The following is a 6,000-nucleotide window of genomic DNA, read 5'->3' on the forward strand; positions in this document are numbered from 1 at the left end:
CAGCACGGTGAGCAACTTTGACTTTGGAGCCAAGAGATGGAGTTGTTGATCGGGTTGTTCTCACCTGAGACCAGAGACTTTACCTGTAAGCCACTGTCACTATGGAGACTGAGTTTCTCCTCTGAGTTGTAAACTAAATTAACCTTGGTACATAGATCGAGGAAAATGTGTTGTCCCTCAAAAGAGACTAATCCTATGGCTACCTGAAAAGTAGGGACCTATTTTGATTTTAAAGCTACTTGAATTTACACTATTTCTAAATAAAAAGGTTTGTTGACGTGTTGTTTGATTTAACTATTTTAATGCAGTAAAAGTGTGCTGATTGGTTAAAATTGCTAGCCCTCTTTTTGTATTGCAGTTATCGGACCATTGTATGTGGTCATATTGCTATGATTTAACTGTCTTAATAGTGCTCTTGCAAAATATGTGGGAAAATGTTGTGATCGCCAAATTGAAAAATCCTGGAGGGACTGCATAATACTCTGGGATTGGGAAGGTACTTTTCCTTCACTGTTTTTTTAAATGAAGAACCTTTTTTTATACCTTGTCCAAAGAACCACGAGGTTCTATATAGAACCCAAGAGAACCTTTTTTGTAAGAGTGTGAGGTAATTTCGTCAAACTTGTGAGGCCCTCCATCCTCTTCAGTTGCTCACAATTGCTCATAATAGGTCAACATATTCGCTGCTACTTAGCTCAATCCCATAAACTGTTTTCCATGAGGCTAACTAGGAATCAAAAACGTTTGTTGTTATGCTAGCTCGTTCTGATTGCGAGTACAAATTTGTTTCTATTTAGGTTTGTTTGGTTGATTTTCGTTAAATAAACTTCACTCTGAATTGTGTGCTTGTCTTTATTGCGAAAAATGTACCCACTTTGGCGAACTGGATCACTTTGTTCTCTTCGTCCAATGCAGTGGTACCTCACAAATAACTACACTGTATCTATGTGGAACAGACACCAATTATTTTTTACAGCCCTCTTACCTTCTACTTACCCTGTAAGTGTGAAGGTGGTACCCTGTAACAACAGAGTAAGATTACGGACAGATATGCTGTTGTCTTCATGGAATGGAGTCGTCCAATGCAATGGTACCTCATAAGTAACTAAATTGTATCTATGTGGAAACAGAAACCACTTAATTTTACATCCCTGATACCATGAACATACATGGTAACTAAATGTAAAGTACATAGAAACAACAGGAGAGATGACTTGAAGGTATTTTCTTGGGTATTTATATGGTAATAAATTATAAATTACCATGTATGTTCATTGGTGATTCTTAGGTATTACTTTAAAAGAGACTGCTGTGACTACGTATTTATTTAGTAATACGTTGGTTCTTACTTGTACTTACTTTTGCGACTAAAATGTTTTACTATATAAATACATTTTGTGACTATATGTTCCTTGGTGTTTCTTTTATATTAAATTGAAGTAGTGGCGTGACTAGGTATAGTTATTAACTGGTACTTAGTTGTACCTACCTTCTTACTTACTTGTACTTATCTATATAATTACATGTTGTGATTTTGTATTTACTAATTAATGTAGTACTAACTTCCTTGGTTCCTATTAAGTTCGTTTAAGACTAAATTGACACTATGTGTCAAATGAAGGGTTACCAAAGTAGTTGATGTGCTTACTAAAACAGCTGTACCTCTAGATACGTAGAAGTTATTTCGGTTCTGATTTCAGATTTAAATAGCAGCGAATTAGACTAAGATTTCATATGCTTTATGTTGTTTTCTTGGGAAAGTGGACAAAACGGCAGTTGTTTCAGAAAATTGAGAAGAAATGTAGTTGCTGTGCTTACTAAAACAGCTGTACCTCATATTTGAATACTAGAGAAATACAGGAAGATTTCATAGGCTCTAGTTTTTGTCTAACTTGTTGGAAAAGTGGTGAAAAATGCAGTTGTAAAAAAATATATATAAATATCGTGGCTACAAAAACAGCATTTTATGACGGCAATGTTGAGTACTCCTTTCTGATTGGCTACAATGGCACTCTAGTGGGCATTAAACCAGATATACAGGACAGTTGGAAAAGACTCTTTTGAAGTAGTTCCAGCAGTAAATGCCTTTTTACCGTAATAAATCACTACACATTTATGAATGAAAACTATTTATGAATGAAAATATAATGTGACCTAGTAACAAGACCCAACATTCTATTCAATACTGACAGTGATACAAAGTTGCTACTTTATTACTATTATTAGCCTACATGATTGAGACGAGAATTTTCCCATTTTTACTTTTGACAAGCTTGGTAGCTATCCTATCCATGACTGGTGGAAAGATAAAAGTCCCATTATCAATATGAAAAGAAATCGCACAGTTGACAGACACAGTGAAATTAAGGAAGTGAAGCTAGCCAAGATAGAAGTGGCACGTCACAAAAAAATATACCTTCAAAATTACAGAATGGGTTGTTAAAACATTGGATTGGTAAAGGAAAACAAGAAAAATTAAGACTGCGACAAATATGGGCCGAATAATTAAACATCCTCCGTGACTTATATGCTTCTTTCCGCACAACAACGGGGCATGAGTACTCAGTTGCTAGTTTGGTTGCAATAAGAGCAGGAGTACATAGCGTTAGTTGGTACGTGAGCTAGACAAGAGGTGCATTTGGTACTCTAAAGAGACAATGGGGTATATACTACATTGGCAACATGCTAGCTAGACTTAGCCAAGAGGCCAGGTTGTCATCCCGCTACACAGCAGTAAAGCTATTATCAAATACCGGTCTGGAGTCCAGACAGATAATAAGTAACACCAGGCACAGGTGCAAGAGTAGTCTGATAAGTTACTGGAAACCTTCAGTGTCAGAAAGAAAGCGGTGGAGTCACTAGCCTCCTTTCCTCCGAGGTAGAAAACCCCACCGAAAGCAGTAGCAACAACACCCAACAATGCAAAATGATGGAAATGGTGCCATCGTCACAAGAGAGTGAGTCGTTCGATTTAACCGGCGACTTGCTACGCTGCCACTTCACCATTAATAGCAGTGTCCGACTTTATTTAAACAAGTAGCTGCCTCATAGTACATGCCTCATAGCTCCAGTCTGTACATGCCTCATAGCTCCAGTCTCAAACTTAACCCGTTCCTGCTGAAGAAGAGGGAGATCTGCTGGATGGAGAAAGTAGCTTTCGTGAAAGAGGAGGAAGAGGAGGCTGTTACAATACAAAAACAAGTAGAGAGTGAGGCTGTTACCGTGAAAGAAGAAGAGAAAGACGTTTCAGTTAAAGAAGAGGAGACTGACGATGAACAGCGCAGAATAACTAGAACTTCCGCACTCAACAACCCGGTCGCATTCCGCTTCGCTCCACAGGTTTTCATTTCATTTCATTACAGTACAACGGTTTGATTTGTTTGATCGTAGCTAGCTACATAGCTAGCTACATAGCCGTCTTTGTATCAAAGATAATTGTGTAGTCTAGAGCGATTTTCTAGGTTAGCTAGCCAGCTATTGTCGTTCTTTTAACGCAACGTAACGTAATCAACACTGCTAGCTAGCCAGCTAGCCCCCGAATAGCAGCACTGTAGAAACTATTACACTCAACGGAACGACTTGATTAGTGCAGTGTCAACAACGCAGCCACTGCCAGCTAGCCTACAAAGTCAACAACGCAGCCACTGCCAGCTAGCCAACTTCAGCAGTACTGTATCATTTTAATCATTTTAGTCAATAAGATTCTTGCTACGTAAGCTTAACTTTCTGAACATTCGAGACGTGTAGTCCAGTTGTCATTCGAATCTCCTTTGCATTAGCGTAGCCTCTTCTGTAGCCTGTCAACTATGTGTCTGTCTATCCCTGTTCTCTCCTCTCTGCACAGACCATACAAACGCTCCACACCGCGTGGCCGCGGCCACCCTAATCTGGTGGTCCCAGCGCGCACGACCCACGTGGAGTTCCAGGTCTCCGGTAGCCTCTGGAACTGCCGATCTGCGGCCAACAAGGCAGAGTTCATCTCAGCCTATGCCTCCCTCCAGTCCCTCGACTTCTTGGCACTGACGGAAACATGGATCACCACAGATAACACTGCTACTCCTACTGCTCTCTCTTCGTCCGCCCACGTGTTCTCGCACACCCCGAGAGCTTCTGGTCAGCGGGGTGGTGGCACCGGGATCCTCATCTCTCCCAAGTGGTCATTACCCATCTGTCTATCGCCTCCTTTGAATTCCATGCTGTCACAGTTACCAGCCCTTTCAAGCTTAACATCCTTATCATTTATCGCCCTCCAGGTTCCCTCGGAGAGTTCATCAATGAGCTTGATGCCTTGATAAGCTCCTTTCCTGAGGACGGCTCACCTCTCACAGTTCTGGGCGACTTTAACCTCCCCACGTCTACCTTTGACTCATTCCTCTCTGCCTCCTTCTTTCCACTCCTCTCCTCTTTTGACCTCACCCTCTCACCTTCCCCCCCTACTCACAAGGCAGGCAATACGCTCGACCTCATCTTTACTAGATGCTGTTCTTCCACTAACCTCATTGCAACTCCCCTCCAAGTCTCCGACCACTACCTTGTATCCTTTTCCCTCTCGCTCTCATCCAACACTTCCCACACTGCCCCTACTCGGATGGTATCGCGCCGTCCCAACCTTCGCTCTCTCTCCCCCGCTACTCTCTCCTCTTCCATCCTATCATCTCTTCCCTCTGCTCAAACCTTCTCCAACCTATCTCCTGATTCTGCCTCCTCAACCCTCCTCTCCTCCCTTTCTGCATCCTTTGACTCTCTCTGTCCCCTATCCTCCAGGCCGGCTCGGTCCTCCCCTCCCGCTCCGTGGCTCGACGACTCATTGCGAGCTCACAGAACAGGGCTCCGGGCAGCCGAGCGGAAATGGAGGAAAACTCGCCTCCCTGCGGACCTGGCATCCTTTCACTCCCTCCTCTCTACATTTTCCTCTTCTGTCTCTGCTGCTAAAGCCACTTTCTACCACTCTAAATTCCAAGCATCTGCCTCTAACCCTAGGAAGCTCTTTGCCACCTTCTCCTCCCTCCTGAATCCTCCTCCCCCTCCCCCCCCCTCCTCCCTCTCTGCAGATGACTTCGTCAACCATTTTGAAAAGAAGGTCGACGACATCCGATCCTCGTTTGCTAAGTCAAACGACACCGCTGGTTCTGCTCACACTGCCCTACCCTGTGCTCTGACCTCTTTCTCCCCTCTCTCTCCAGATGAAATCTCGCGTCTTGTGACGGCCGGCCGCCCAACAACCTGCCCGCTTGACCCTATCCCCTCCTCTCTTCTCCAGACCATTTCCGGAGACCTTCTCCCTTACCTCACCTCGCTCATCAACTCATCCCTGACCGCTGGCTACGTCCCTTCCGTCTTCAAGAGAGCGAGAGTTGCACCCCTTCTGAAAAAACCTACACTCGATCCCTCCGATGTCAACAACTACAGACCAGTATCCCTTCTTTCTTTTCTCTCCAAAACTCTTGAACGTGCCGTCCTTGGCCAGCTCTCCCGCTATCTCTCTCAGAATGACCTTCTTGATCCAAATCAGTCAGGTTTCAAGACTAGTCATTCAACTGAGACTGCTCTTCTCTGTATCACGGAGGCGCTCCGCACTGCTAAAGCTAACTCTCTCTCCTCTGCTCTCATCCTTCTAGACCTATCGGCTGCCTTCGATACTGTGAACCATCAGATCCTCCTCTCCACCCTCTCCGAGTTGGGCATCTCCGGCGCGGCCCACGCTTGGATTGCGTCCTACCTGACAGGTCGCTCCTACCAGGTGGCGTGGCGAGAATCTGTCTCCTCACCACGTGCTCTCACCACTGGTGTCCCCCAGGGCTCTGTTCTAGGCCCTCTCCTATTCTCGCTATACACCAAGTCACTTGGCTCTGTCATAACCTCACATGGTCTCTCCTATCATTGCTATGCAGACGACACACAACTAATCTTCTCCTTTCCCCCTTCTGATGACCAGGTGGCGAATCGCATCTCTGCATGTCTGGCAGACATATCAGTGTGGATGACGGATCACCACCTCAA

The sequence above is a fragment of the Salvelinus alpinus genome, chromosome 2, assembly GCF_045679555.1.
Source record: "Salvelinus alpinus chromosome 2, SLU_Salpinus.1, whole genome shotgun sequence".
NCBI classification, from domain to species: domain Eukaryota; kingdom Metazoa; phylum Chordata; class Actinopteri; order Salmoniformes; family Salmonidae; genus Salvelinus; species Salvelinus alpinus.